Here is a 14782-nt window from a genome sequence, read left to right on the forward strand (position 1 = left end):
ATCTGGCTTCTCCAGGAATCGGCACAGTTGGCACACAAGTTTTAATTATGCAAAGGCTATCCTCGCCACCGCAGATACTTGGGCCGCCAGATTCAGTGCTGAATCCAGAAGTGCCCCTAAGCTATTCCATCTGAAATGATGGCATGCAGAAGATGGAGCAATCTTGTTTTCTGCTACTTCAGAAACTAGGCTATGATCAATGGATAGAAACTGCAAGAAAAGAGATTCTGTCCTTTGCGGTATTCGCTGCCCTACCTAATTTGGTGTTATTTGAAAATAATAACTTTAATTTCTTGCAAATACTATAATCAATCAAATACAACTGGATATTATGGACATTATAAGAAGCAAAAAAACATGGTCAGACAAACAGAAGAAAATTAAAGTAATATGGACTCCATTTAACAGATGGCTACAGACTGTTAAACCAGATGATGAAAGCTGGAAGAAAAAATTGGATAGAATGGAAAGAAGGCTCATGTAACTAGAAAAAAGGGTTTAAGTTGTCAACAGGGAAGGGTAGGGGTCGGTGTGGGGAGGGAGAAGGAAATGGAAAAGGAAAAAGTATGGTAACTTTGGTTAAGTATATAAAATAATATTGAATAAAAATTTCACTTTGGGGGGGGGGAAACAAATACTATGATCAACTAAACACTGTACAAGGTAAGAGACTAGTTAAGAGTTTTGTGTTCTTGGAAAATAAATTCTATCTTATTTGAATCTTTGAGTGTAAGTGCTTTATACAGAGTGCCATACGGGATTTGTTGAATGACATTATACAGCAACCACCATTAAGTCTTCAGCTGACTTGCCATTACCAAAAAAGCTTATGCTCTTCTTTCTGACAATGTATTTTTAATTACTCAGCACTATTATGTATCAGTCTTTAAATGTTCTGCCTATATATTCTGCGAAAAGCTTCCAATTATTTTGAAAGCATTGTATTGTTTATTTCTAATAACTCAAATTACTTTATCAAAATCTGAAAAGTTTCATGGTTTGGTCAACCATGTGTTGTTTATAGATGGAATAATATATAATAATACCCAATTGTGGTTGGGTTTTAAATGCTATTTATTAAGTTATGTCTGTATGCATGTACCTGTTGGCATTGCATATTTGTCTTTTATCTTGGTAGCTGCTCCGAGTCCCGTATTGGGAGATGGGGCGGGATATAAATAAAGTTTTCTTATTATTGTTATAATTATTATTATTATGCCTGATAGATACCTATCATACCCCAAAAGGTATGTATTATGTATATTGAAAACATCATTGCCAGTTCCCAAGTATGTGGTGACTACTTCCATGCTACATCCAGCTCTCACCAAAACTAGGGACTTCTTTAGGACTATCTCACATATTGTGGAACAAATTGAAATAGGCGCAAGCCACTCATTCAGATGGACTGCAAATAAACTATGACTTTCCTGCTTTCTATTCAATATTATGGAAATTCTGCTTTTAACCTCATCCTCAGCCTTGATGTATTGGAACAGTTCCAGTCTTAGTTTCACTTACCTGTTTCAGAACCAAAAGTGGTGTAATGGAAGATGAAGAAAAGGACTGGGATCAGAGTTTTCCACCAACTTGCTTCCATTTGTCAGCCAGTTCAGACTACATAATCCCAAGGTGAATGCTCAGCAACTCCTGTCAGGCTGTTTGTTTTTTTAAATAACTGTCAGAAACAAGTATGCAAATGGGTCTTGTAGCACCTTAGAAACTGAGAAAGTTAGTAGTGCAAAGTTTCGGAGACTGCTTCCTCAAATACAGGGTGGGGAGAAATCATCTCAGCTAAGGTGAACCTAGATATGATTTCTCACTGGGCAATCATTCTGCTTCAATCATTGAGCCTTATCTGAAATTAACAGCCCCATCAGCTTTATAACTACTGATAAGCCCAGGAATAGATGTTAACACTTTCTATTTCACACAAATACACTCAGACTTGCTTTAATAGATACTGGGAGGTAAGGGACTGGTCCATGAGGTCACAAAGAGTCGGAGACGACTGTGTGAATGAAGAAGAAGAAGAACAACAACAACAACAACAACAACACATGTGCACAGTTAATCAGATTAACACATATGTGGTGGTGAAAGATCTTTTAGCCTATCATACTAGAGCATGGATCCACTTTAAATTCAGTTTCTGCCACCTACAGAATTCTGGTGTTTGTAATTTAGTGATGCCCAGAACCTGTCTGGCTGGCAGTTTAAAGTCCCCTCCCTAAACTACAAGCCCTAGAATTCTACAGGAAGCAGAAACTGGACTTAAAGTGGATCCATGTGAACGTTAAATCCAATAGAGCTGAACTTCTAGGTTAGCATTTAGCAATTTCCAGAAATTCGGAGCACCTTCTCCATCACTCTAATGGGAAACAGATGAGCATACACGCATGAAAAGTTTCAAAGCTATTTCCTGTGGCCACAATCAGAACAAGTGCTTGTTATCATATTGCCTATGTTAATCAATTCATATCTATCCTTACCCAACCCGTTTGCTTTATGATCACAGTTTATGGTATTTTCTCTGCCTGTGGTCTTTTTTCTCTGTGCCCTTTGACTTTCCTATTTCTATTCCTGATTCCCGTTTGAGGTAATCTGGAGCAGAGGCGGGCAAAGTACAGCACTGCAATCCTCAGCTCCAATCAGACCTGGGGGCCACTCACACTACATTAGTGCTGTTATTCCATTTTAATTGCCATGGTTTCATTATGTGGAGTCTTGTTTGGAGTTAGGAGAGGCAATAAAGTGCTCCAGCCAAGAATTCTGAATTTGTTGTTAATTGCTGTCAAGTCAACTTTGTCTTACAGTAACCCTATGAATGAGAATCCTCCATATCACCTTCGAATTAACAGTCTTGTTCAAGTCTCGCAACCGCAGTAACATGATGGCTTCCTTTAATGAGTCTATTGTCTCTAATGTGGTCTTCCTCTATTCCTACTGCGTTCTTCCTTACCAAGCATAATTGCCTTTAATAATGAGCCATGCGATTGCATGATCTGTTCAGTGTAGACAATCTCAGTTTAGCCATCTTGGCTTGATTTGCTCTAAGATCCATTTATTTCTCTTTTTGTCAATCCATGCTATCCACATAACTCTCCTTCAGCACCACATTTCAAATTGTAGTGGTTTCAGCTAGGGCTGCGGTTAAGAAGATCTGTGCATGGTTAGAATATGCTAAACCAATTCACCAGGTTGAAGAGAAGCCACATAGGTTTAATACAAGTCAGCCAAAAAGGATGCAAGTACAAGCAATTTGCTTCAAAGGGTACTAGGATGCCTTCACAGAAAAATACAAGATATTTTATACAGTTCTGACAGCTATTCAGACTTCCCGCTCCCTCTCCTGATTGGCCAAAAAGAGGCAGGCTAGGATCTGTACCAGGACTGGCTGGGAGGTAGAATCGCAGCTGGGGATTGGTCAGGGTGAAGGGCCAATCAGCTGCAGATTCCCCCCCCCCCCCCCCCCCCGGGAAGGATGCAGTCTGGAAGGAATCAATGGTACAAATATGCTGATGAGCTTTTGATTAGCTCAAATGTCCAATTTTGTGCCAGACAAAGATATGGAGCCTGGGAAATAAAGGTGCAAGACTCAAAGGACAAAAATGCTGATCTTAACTTTTTGGTCACAGCAGCTAGGCTAGTTTATGCAAGAATGTGGAGGCAAAATGAAACGCCAAAAATAGAAGACTGGGTAAATAAGGTATTAGAGATTATGAACATGGATAGGCTGACTTACTGGTTATCATCAAACCAGGGGTTACCTTAAAAAAAACCTAATTGGGACCTAGTGAAAGACTATTTAAAACAGAACAAACTAGATCTCATTAGTTGAGGTTAACCAATTCCAAGATTAGAAGAAGACGAAGGGAAAGTTGTATCATTACAATAAGATATTGACTACGAATGAATTCAAAGACCAGTAAAAGCAAAATAGAAGTCAACTTTTTTCTTTTTTTAAATTTTGTATTTTTTCGCTTTTTTCTTTTTTCTTTCTCTTATTCTATATTTTTCCTACTTCTCTGTAAAAATTATTGTTCTCCCACTTTCGTTGCACAACAGACCTTACCAACCTTTTCTATAAAACTTTAATAAAAATATTTTTTAAATGCTGATCTTAGGTGATCAACTACCTGGCTGTCAATAAACGAGTTAATGAATACACATACTCAAAGGCCCTGTTTCAGCAAGGGAGTGATGGACTCTCAGCCTCAGGTGAATTGCACAAACCTGGCTGACAAAGGAAATCACCAATCTTTGCACACACACTCTGAATATGCTGCTCACTGGGCTTGGGAAATAGCCAGAGGGATTTGGTCTTTTTTTTTTTCATTTCCATAAGATTATTTGAACAGGGTCATAGAGGGTTGACTGACTCTGGATTATATTCTGATACATTTTAAGAAGCAGTTTATATACACTTCATATGAGAAACAGATACAGTACACAGTTTACAAGTTTAAAAGATACAAATAACATAAAAATAATCAAATTGATACAATTTATTAAAGGGTTAGGTATGATATAGTTCATGGGGTACAGCTCCTGCTGGGTTTATTCCCAATCTGTTAAAGCCTTGAACTTGTGCAACTCTGAACCACCAGGGAAGTTTTTTTTAAGTAAAGACAAAAATCATACATTTACAGTAGAGTCTCACTTATCCAAGATTCGCTTATCCAAGGTTCTGGATTATCCAAGGCATTTTTGTAGTCAATGTTTTCAATATATCGTGATATTTTGGTGCTAAATTCATAAATACAGTCATTACAACATAACATTACTGCGTATTGAACTACTTTTTCTGTCAAATTTGTTGTATAACATGATGTATTGGTGCTTAATTTGTAAAATCATAAGCTAATTTGATGTTTAATAGGCTTTTCCTTAATCCCTCTTTATTATCCAAGATATTCACTTATTCAAGGTTCTGCCGGCCCGTTTAGCTTGGATAAGTGAGACTCTACTGTATTTGTGGTCTCTTAGTGAACTATAAATCTTTCGGGAGGGGGGGGGTACCATGGTTTGATAACAAAATGAGTTGATTCTCTTCTTTATTTACTGTCCAGCATTCACTATCATGCATATGAATTGGAAATACAATGGCATAGATAATCCCGATTTTTGTATTCAATGATAACTAGTTAATTCTACTCTTCTGATTTCTTGACTGTATTCTTGATTATGAATAATGATTGAGCATTTGGAATCTTTGACTATTCCAATGTCTTAATTGTATCCTCAATGTGTCCTTTTGAAGAAAGTCAAGGAAGAACATACAAGGGCTCATTTACACTTGAATATGTCAATAACAGCTATTTTTTTTAAAAGCAATCCATAATTTTTAGTAATTTACATCAGGACTGCACAACTTGGCAGTAGTAAGGGACTGAAAATAAAATAGGCTAAACCTCTTCTAACTGGAGTCCAAGATACTACCCTTGTCTATGCATTTATAAGTCCTCCTGTGTAATTATATGGATAATTTCTAGCAAAAGTGTTATCTTGCATTAAAATAGCTTTTTAAATTCAGAGTTATTCCATTTTCACAGATGTCCTGCACCTCTATTTCCAGCAAGTGCAAAGTGTTGACTGCAATCTATAAAGTATAGGGCGAAGTTCTTTGATGTGTTCCTTCATACTATGTTAGTTTATAATATGACTAGCTGTGCCCGGCCACGCGTTGCTGTGGCGAAGTATGGTGGTATGGGAAATAAAGTATTGAGGAATTGGTGGTAGTTAAGGTAAAGGGTAAAGGTTTTCCCCTGACATTAAGTCCTGTTGTGTCCGACTGCACACTGAAGTGGATTATATGGCAGTGTGGAGTCAAGATAATCCAGTTCAAAGAAGATAATATAAGATTATAAATGGGTTATATAGCTGTGTGGAAGGGCCTTGAGTCTACACTGCCATATAATCCAGTTCAAATCTGATAATCTGTATTTTATAGGCAGTGTGGAAGAGGCCTAAGTGAGGCCTAACTCTGCCTGTCCCCTGGGCTGAGTGGGTTGCTAGGAGGCCAAGTGAGCGGAGGTTAGCCTTTTAACTGGCAGCAATTAGATAAAAACAATTATACTTCTCCCTCTAATTAGGACTTTATTTTTCTTTTCTTTTTGTTGTATGAGCATAGAGGCATGGATGAGGGGTTGTGCTGCCAAGTTTAGTGTTTCTGGGATGTGTAGTTTTGTTGTTTTGTCCTAGGCCGAAATTTCATTACCCTTTTATATATATTGTGTGTTCAATTTTAAATGGTTCTTGAAGAACTGTTTGGGTCTCAACCCTAAGAGAAAGGTTGGGTACTACAACTATTACCATTGCTATTATAAATAATGATTTCTTGAATAAATTTACCATTCTTTAATTTTTAATATAGTTCTTCAGTGTATTGTTTTCATAAACCATATATATATAAAATTTAGATTCTGCCACTATCCACCCGAAGGGACTCGGGGCAGCTCACAAAAGCACTCCAAAGTGCTGCATACATAGAATACACAATATATAAGCATATAAAACATAAACATAAATTTGCACAACACTTTCACCTAAAAATGTCACATAATAAGATTTAAAATTCCATAAAATGCAGCAGCACAACCGGATAAAAATGGTTGTGTTCAAGTATCTATCCAAAGTGCCAGAGTGAAGCAATCACTAAGTCCTTGAGTCTAACTACTAAAATTCTAATCAAGGTCAAAGGCCTGTTTAAAAAGCCTTATTTTCAGATTAAATCGAAAAACTTGAAGAGTGGGTGCTAGCCAATCTCTCCAGGGAGGGAATTCCAGAGCCAGGGGTCCACCACCGAGAAGGCTCTCTCCCTCGTCCCCACCAACCGCGTTTAAGACGGAAGTGGGATCTAGAGAAGGGCCTCCCCAGCAGATCTCAGAGCCCACATCAGTTCATAGAAGGAGATGCGGTCATGAAGATAGGTTGGACCCAAAATGTATATGGCTTTATAGGTATAGTAATAACCTGCACTTTGAATCGGGCCCAAAAGCTTGTCGGCAGCCAGTAAGCTGCTTTATTAGGGGCATAGTATGCTCCCTATATCTAGCCTCAGTTAGTAATCTGGCTGCTAATCTTTGCACTAACTGCAGTTTCTGAGCCGTCTTCAAAGGCAGCCCCACATAGAGTGCATCACAGTAGTTCATTCTAGATGTAACTAAGGCATGGACCATCGTGGCCAAGTCAGGCTTTTCGAGATACGGTTGCAGCTGGTGCACCAGTTTTAAATGTGCCAAGCCCTCCCAGCTATCGCCGACACCTGAGCTTCAAGCATCAGCAATTAATCCAGGAGGACCCTCAGGCTATATCTTTTTGAACATATAGTGTGTTCCCTTGCTAGTGGTATAGCACCTCCACACTTAGTTTAGTTTCCTTTGACTTCTCAGAACTTGTGGAAGAGATCTCTTGTTCCACCTTTTTGTTGTCACGCTCAGTTTCTCTGCCACCAATTGGTTCTAGGTATGGTTGGAAATTTAACAAACTATTGTTGACTGATTTGAAGTCTACTGTTCTTGGTCTGCCCAGGAAACGGGTGCAGAAGGAAAGAAATATATCTGGTTTGGGGCTAATGGGTTTAATGGCTCTTGTCCAGGATGGGACAATGAGTTTCTACTGGTCCATAATGGGTGCCCTGCATATTGGATAAGGGTTTGAACTGGTGATCAGGAGGAGAAATTGGTCCCAAAGATGGAGCTAGATAAAATCTGAGGAAAGCCCCATGGCTCTTCTTAAACCCATTATGTGTCTCTCAGATGTCTGTGAACAGATTATTTCCAAAAACTAAATGTTGAGACGTCCCCTGAGATGTGGGATGTGCATGTGATGCTTCTGCAACTTTGATGAGTTCATTGGGAAGTCTCCAGAAATTGGGGAAAAGGTTATTGTGGACTCCCTTGTTGAATTCTTATGGAGCTGAGGGTACCTTTTGGGGTTCTGGTTTTCGACGGCAAACTCATCCCCTGTTACTGATGGGAAAACCTGTCAATAGCTCAAAGATTGCACCATGTTTCCAGCATTTATCTTGTACAATATGGAAAATCTGCTTCTGTGCCAACATACCTGCACAGAAGTGACATCCGGGGGTGAGATTGTCCTTGTCTTCCAGTCTCCCTTAAAGAGTTAGCCTTTTAAAAAATCACTAAACTTTACTGAAATCTGAAAGTTGCTTTAATGAAAAGTTTTTTAAAATTTCAGAGCAGCAGAACTGGCTGCTTTAACTCTGTGCTAAGAATGTGGACATTAACCAGCCTCTGAAAGGTATCATGACTGTATGAGAATCAACCAATTTGTCAGATATGTCATTACAGTTCTTTATTGTCCTGTTTGTCACTTGACCTTGACTGAAAGGCATGTAGTATAAACGGCAAACGCACTAAGATTTTATTACAGCTATCTGATATGAACTGCCAGATACAGAGGTACTTTGCTGAGTAAGATAGCGCTGTTAATTGATCAGTCTGGTTGTACTGAGACTACAAAAAATGCTATGTTACCGAATCATAAAACATTGCAGTATTGCCAATTGTCACTTTATTTGTGTTCTTTTCAGAGGACTTTGGGGAAGCAACAATAAAGATTCCACTGGAACATAAAGATGAAGGTAGATTCCCCGCCCCTTACATTTAAGACCTAAACTATCTGAGGATGCTTCTACATCAACACTGAAATGCAGATGGATTAAAACAAACCAATTTCACTGTGCAATGCCAACACAAACACCCCAAGAACCAGTTCAAGGCTGGGACGATGACCACAGTATCCCTTGGTGGTGGGTTGTAACTGAACCCAGGTATGTTTTTTTCTTAACCATTTGAGATGCACTGATGCACATCTCCATGTCCAATTGGGATCACTCTGGACCATGGCAAGGCACAGGACATGAGAATAAAGAGGTGGAAAATGAGAGTTTTCATAGGAATTGTGTGGTTTTCCTCCCGAAGGAGTAATAATTTACCTTCTGACCAGCTACGTTTTGGCTTTTTTTTGAAGTGTTTCAGTGCTAGTAGTGTTGTGACAAGCGCTTCACATTTTTGGTCCCAATTTTGAGCCCTGCATGGGATATACTCTGGTTGGCAGCAAAGCAGTCCAGCTTATTCTAGACTTTCTAATGGCTTATTTTAAACACACTGTTTTGGGCTTAATGAGCACGGCAGCACACATTTTGTGGATACTTTAACCAGCTTCAAACTGCATTATATGGTATGTGTAAGTGCCCCTTGAAAGCCAGTTATCTCCCCATATGAGTCTGCCTCTTATAGTCTTCAGGGGAGGGTTTTCTCTCAATATAATAATAATAATTTATTTATATTCCACCCTATTACCCCAAGGGGACTCAGGGTGGATCACAGTACACATACATGGCAAACATTCAATGCCGTTTGGACAGACAGGGCAGAACACACAGAAAGGAGGTATATTGTGTCAAAGTCCAGCTTTGGTGCCTTGGAGGTTGTACTCAGATTTGGCCATAGGGGTGCTGTTGCTCCAGTCTCTATGATGAAGAGCAATCAGGACTTCCCTCTTCCTTTGTGTCACTGGCATTTCTGGTTTTTTTTTCTTTTATGGTGTCGTAAAATACCTCCCCTGCCTATTAGCGATACCTAATTTATCTACTTACAGCTCTAAGCTCTTTTTGAACTGCTTAGGTAAACAGGGAGCTGGGCTTGACAGTTGGGTGCTCACCCCAACGGGCTTCAAACTGGCCACCTTTCGATTGGTAGATCTTATTACTGCTGGTGATTTGACAGCTGTGGTATACAGCCAGATATTATGCAGGCAATGGTTTCAAATTTATTTATTTTATTTATTTCCATCATTTCTACCCCGCCCCTCTCACCCGAGGGGACTCAGGGCAGCTTACAAACTGGCAATTAATGCCGATACACCATAATATTTATTTATTTCCGGTATTTCTACCCCACCCTTCTCCCCTGGGGGACTCAGGGCGGCTTACAAATTGGCAACACAAGTGTGCCATCACATCAACAATACAATACAAAAGGCATTAAAAACTAAAAACATTTAAAACATCATAAAAACCAATATACAATAATAAAACATTACCATGCAATAATACAATAAAATAAAACATTAAAACGGTTAAAACAGAACAAATGTAAATGTTCCATTCAAAGTTTACCCCAAAAAGGTCTTTATCAGCCAGATTTTATTTGAAACTGATTTGCACAAGACAGATGTATCAGACAGATGAGGAGCTCCCAGTGGCGCAATGGGTTAAATCTTTGTGCTGGCAGGACTGCTGACTTGAAGGTTGGGTTGCTGGCCTGAAGGTTGCCAGTTCGAATCTAATCCATGGAGCATGGATGAGCTCCCTCTGTCAGCTCCAGCTCCATATGGGGACATGAGAGAAGCCTCCCACAAGGATGGTAAAAACATCAAAACATCTGGGTGTCCCCGGAGGGAGAGGGAGCATCTGCTCTACCCAGCTGTGTAGGAAGGTCGGACCTCTGGCAGAGCTCAGAGAACCCGTCTTGTCGCCATGTTTCCACACCGGAAGGTTTTTTTAAAAAAAATTTTTTTTTTAGTTTTTTTTAATTTAATTTTTTAATTTTTATTTTTTTTTGTTTTTTTTCATATTTCATTTTTTTTCTTTCCTTCTTCTCTCTTTCCCCCCCCATCTTGTTCTTTTTTAATCCATCTTGGATGTTTATTCCTTCTTTTCCTTTTTTTTTCTTTCTTTTTTCTCTCTTTTCTCCTATACCCTTCACTTATCGATTTTATCATACTGTATGAAAATTTTCAATAAATATTATTTAAAAAAAAAAACATCTGGGTGTCCCCTGGGCAACGTCCTTTCAGGCAGCCAATTCTCTCACACCAGAAGCAACTTGCAGTTTCTCAAATTGCTCCTGACACGAAAAAAAAAGGAGACAGATGTACATCTATAGACTACCCTTCTTTGAATAATTTTCCTTTTATCCGTTCAGTCCAGACAGTGCTCTTGGCTGGCAGTGTGTAGCAGTGTTTGAAAGCCTTAATGTCAAAGTTTTATCTGTATACCAACATTACATAATCCTGTGTTATTGGAGAATTGAGATTTTCACCACCACTACAAACTGGTTTCCCCATCCATACAGTCCGCACCAATGCTTGCAGAGCAGACTCAGCTAGTGTGTGGAGCTCCACCTGGTGGCAATAAGGTGCATTTGGTTGTTGAATTGCATTGAATTGATTTTAAATTGAATTTCCACATTAGATACAATATCACAATACAGTAACAAATGTTATCCATCCACCTTCCCCTTCCAAAGTCACAGACATTTACAGATTACTTCCCTGTCAATTCTCTTACTAATAAGTTACCCTTTTTTAATTGTCTTCATAATAGATATATCTTCCCTAGTCATTTAAACTTGCTGTGTCTCTGGCACATATAGCCAACAAATTGTTTCCACATAACCTTGAACAAATTCTCTTTAATGTATCCTCTCTCTAATCTTACTTTGTATTAATTTTCTAAATAAAGTAAAAACAAATGGTGTCATTGAAAGCTTTTTTTGGACGGAATCTCTGGATTGCTGTGAGTTTTCAGGGCAGTATGGCCATGTTCCAGAAGCATTCTCTCCTGATGTTTCACCCAAATCAATGGCAGGCATCCTCAGAAGTTGTCAACCTCTGAGAATGGCTACCATAGAAGTGGGCAAAACATCAGGAGGACATGGCCATACAACCTAGAAAACTCACAGCAACCCATTAAAACAAATTCTCTTCTACTTCTCTCTCTAATCTTATGGTACTTTGAATTAATTTCTCAAATAAAGCTAAAAAATAAGGTGGATTTGCACCATGTTTGCAAAGCATTATGATGATCCTTGATAATAAGAATGGGGAGGAAAAGGGGGGATGTGGCAAGATGAACAAGCCCAATCACCTTTGTATTGCTCCTAGACACTGAAACAAGCCATCACATTGTGTTGTTGAAAGGAAGAAAACTTCACAGAATGCAAGTGGGACGTTATACAGCACGAGGAAAAATGTGGTGAGAGCATTCAAGAATATTTGAAGCCATATTGCTGTGAAAATCCATTAAAAGATTGGATGACTCAGTTGTCAAAGAACCTTAAAAGAATTTTTGCCTTCACATAACAAATACTCAGTTTGTTACTCATCTTGGGAAATTAGGATCTCTTTCCATTCTTGTGCATGTTTGCTGATTTTTATAGTCATGGTATTTTGTTGCTGAAAATTTTCCCTTTTTCTTCAGGTGGTGAGAAAGCTACTAACCCTAAGTAAAAAGATTACTTAGCTATCAAGGCAGATAGCCTCCTTGTTGTTGAACGTGGCACCCCCACCCATGTGATTTATAGTTCCCCAAGGGCACCAGAATAACAGCGCTCCATGCAGTCATGCTGGCTACATGACCTTGGAGGTGTCTACGGACAACGCCGGCTCTTTGGCTTAGAAATAGAGATGAGCACCAACCCCCAGAGTCAGTCACGACTGGACTTAACGTCAGGGGAAAACCTTTACCTTAAGGGCACCAGAATAATATATGATTTCTTTATTTTCTTTGTACAGCACTGAACTTCCACAATTCCAGCAAAGAGCAATACTGGCAGGCAGAGCAGCAACCACAACTCTCCCTTAAAGATTATACTCCTTTTAATTTTTTAATTAAAGCCTGCAGATATACCCCGAAATGTATCAGAGCATGTGCAGAACGGATCTGCAGCAGTGAATCCCACACAGAGATTCTATCGTTACTAACCCTTTAATAAAATGTATATTTTCTTATGACTTTCTGTCTACTTTGTTTCCTTTACTCTCTGTCCTGTTCCTATATGTATCCAATATATGATTTAGACCAGGGGTCCCCAAACTAAGACCCGCGGGCCGGATGCGGCCCTCCAAGGTCATTTACCTGGCCCCTGTCCTAAACTTTAGACTTAGGGTTGACCTAAGTCTGCTTGGTCTTTGGAGGTCTCTTTGCTTACTTATAGCCTTATGAGATTGTCTAGATGGTCTTTAAAGGTCTCTTTGCTTAGCTATGGCCTTATGAGGCCATCTAGATGGCTTTTGGAGGTCACTTTCCTTACCTATGGTCCTATGAGATGGTCTAGATGGCCTTTGAGGGTCCCTTTCCTTACCTATGGTTTTATGAGATTGTCTAGATGGCCTTTGGGAGCCCCTTTCATTACCTATGGTCTTATGAAACCATCTAGATAGTCTTTGAGGGTCCCTTTCCTAACCTATGGTCCTATGAGACCTTCTAGGTGGCCTTTGAGGGTCCCTTTCCTTACCTGTGGTTTTATGAGATTATCTAGATGGCCTTTGGGGGCCCCTTTCCTTACTGATGGTCTTATGAAACCATCTAGTGGTCTTTGAGGGTCCCTTTCCTTATCTATGATCTTCTGATGGCCTGATGAGATCATCTAGATGGCCTTTGAGGGTCCCTTTCCTTACCGATGGTCTTATGAGACCATCTCGATGGTCTTTGGAGGCCTTTTTGCTTACCTATGGTCTTATGAGATCGTCTAGATCAGGGGTCCCCAAACTAAGGCCCTCCAAGGTCATTGACCTGGCCTCTGGCCTCAACTTTAGACTTAGGGTTGACCTAAGTCTGAAACGACTTGAAGGCACACAACGACAACATTCCTAATTTTGGATTATTTCATCCTAGTCTGGTCCCCCAACAGTCTGAGGGACTGTGAATCGGCGCTCCACTTAAAAAGTTTGAGGACCCCTGATCTAGACCAAGGCAAGCTGACCCCACAGAGGAATTTCCTGAGTAGATTGAGCTGGGCAAGTCCCCCAGCTGCACCCGACAAAAGTGACAATCGAGACCCATTGTATACACATATGAATCAACAGATGGTTTCCGCTCCCAATTTGATAAGCACCAGTCAATATTTGTTCAGCCAAATGTCCCACTTAGACTGAGATATCGCTGGCCACAGTAACAGAAACTCAAGATACGTGCACTCATTAATTACTTTATTTAAAATCCAAGGCCTGATTAAAGATGATTATCACCTTTAGTTCCAGGATCACTCAGCGTTATTTTTCCCTGTGATCACTTCCTCATTGCAGGGAACTAAAACAATTAAACCAATCAAAGACTCATTACCATTTCCCAAAATGCACTTTCCAGGGCTCTCCTCCTCCCAGAAGAGATGCCCTTCCACAACTGGTTGGCCCTCCCTGGACCAATCCCCCGTCATCTTTTCCCCTCCATAAGGAGAATCCCCACCTGGAGATGGCAACATCACCGGAGCGCCAGCCAATCAGGGCATCGATCCAGACCGGCCTCTCTTTAGGGAAGGAAGTGGGAGGAGCAGGAAGTTTGAATAGCTGTCATGTGTATAAAACCTCATGTCTCGGTATTAATGGTTATACTTGTACATTTTTGGCATCAGCCATACTTGCATCCTTTCTGGCCAGATCATAATAAACCTCTGTCACTCATATTCATCTGCTGAGCGTGTTCTCTGATCTGGAACTTCGGGGTGTTAGCATAACGCTCACTGAGCACAGACCTTCCTTATCCTAGCTATAAAATTGACCTCATCCTGAGATAGCAGGTTTTGTATTAAAACACAGTGAATCATCAGTCTCCTAGCTGGTTATTATTATATACCTACTGCAAAAGATGGAGGAAAGAAGCACAGGTGGAGTTTTCTGTCTCATGCCAAAATAAATTGCCTGGATTTGGGCACTATTCTCTTTGTCTCCGAGATGGTAAATTCGTCATCGGCATCTCCTAAATCTGATTGGCATAAAGATTAGCATTCAATTATGGAGAGGGGATTCATGT

General features: G+C 39.8%; 1 long non-coding RNA gene across 1 annotated transcript; it reads left to right on the top strand.

The window, feature by feature from the left end:
• The first annotated feature begins 505 nt into the window (after positions 1 to 505).
• Positions 506 to 12765, top strand: LOC103279203 (uncharacterized). Its single transcript, XR_506635.3, has 4 exons — positions 506 to 1632; positions 8558 to 8797; positions 11917 to 12007; positions 12547 to 12765. It is a non-coding gene; the product is annotated as an uncharacterized LOC103279203 (long non-coding RNA).
• The last annotated feature ends 2017 nt before the right edge of the window (positions 12766 to 14782 follow it).

The sequence above is a fragment of the Anolis carolinensis genome, chromosome 6 (genome assembly GCF_035594765.1).
Source record: "Anolis carolinensis isolate JA03-04 chromosome 6, rAnoCar3.1.pri, whole genome shotgun sequence".
NCBI lineage: Eukaryota > Metazoa > Chordata > Lepidosauria > Squamata > Dactyloidae > Anolis > Anolis carolinensis.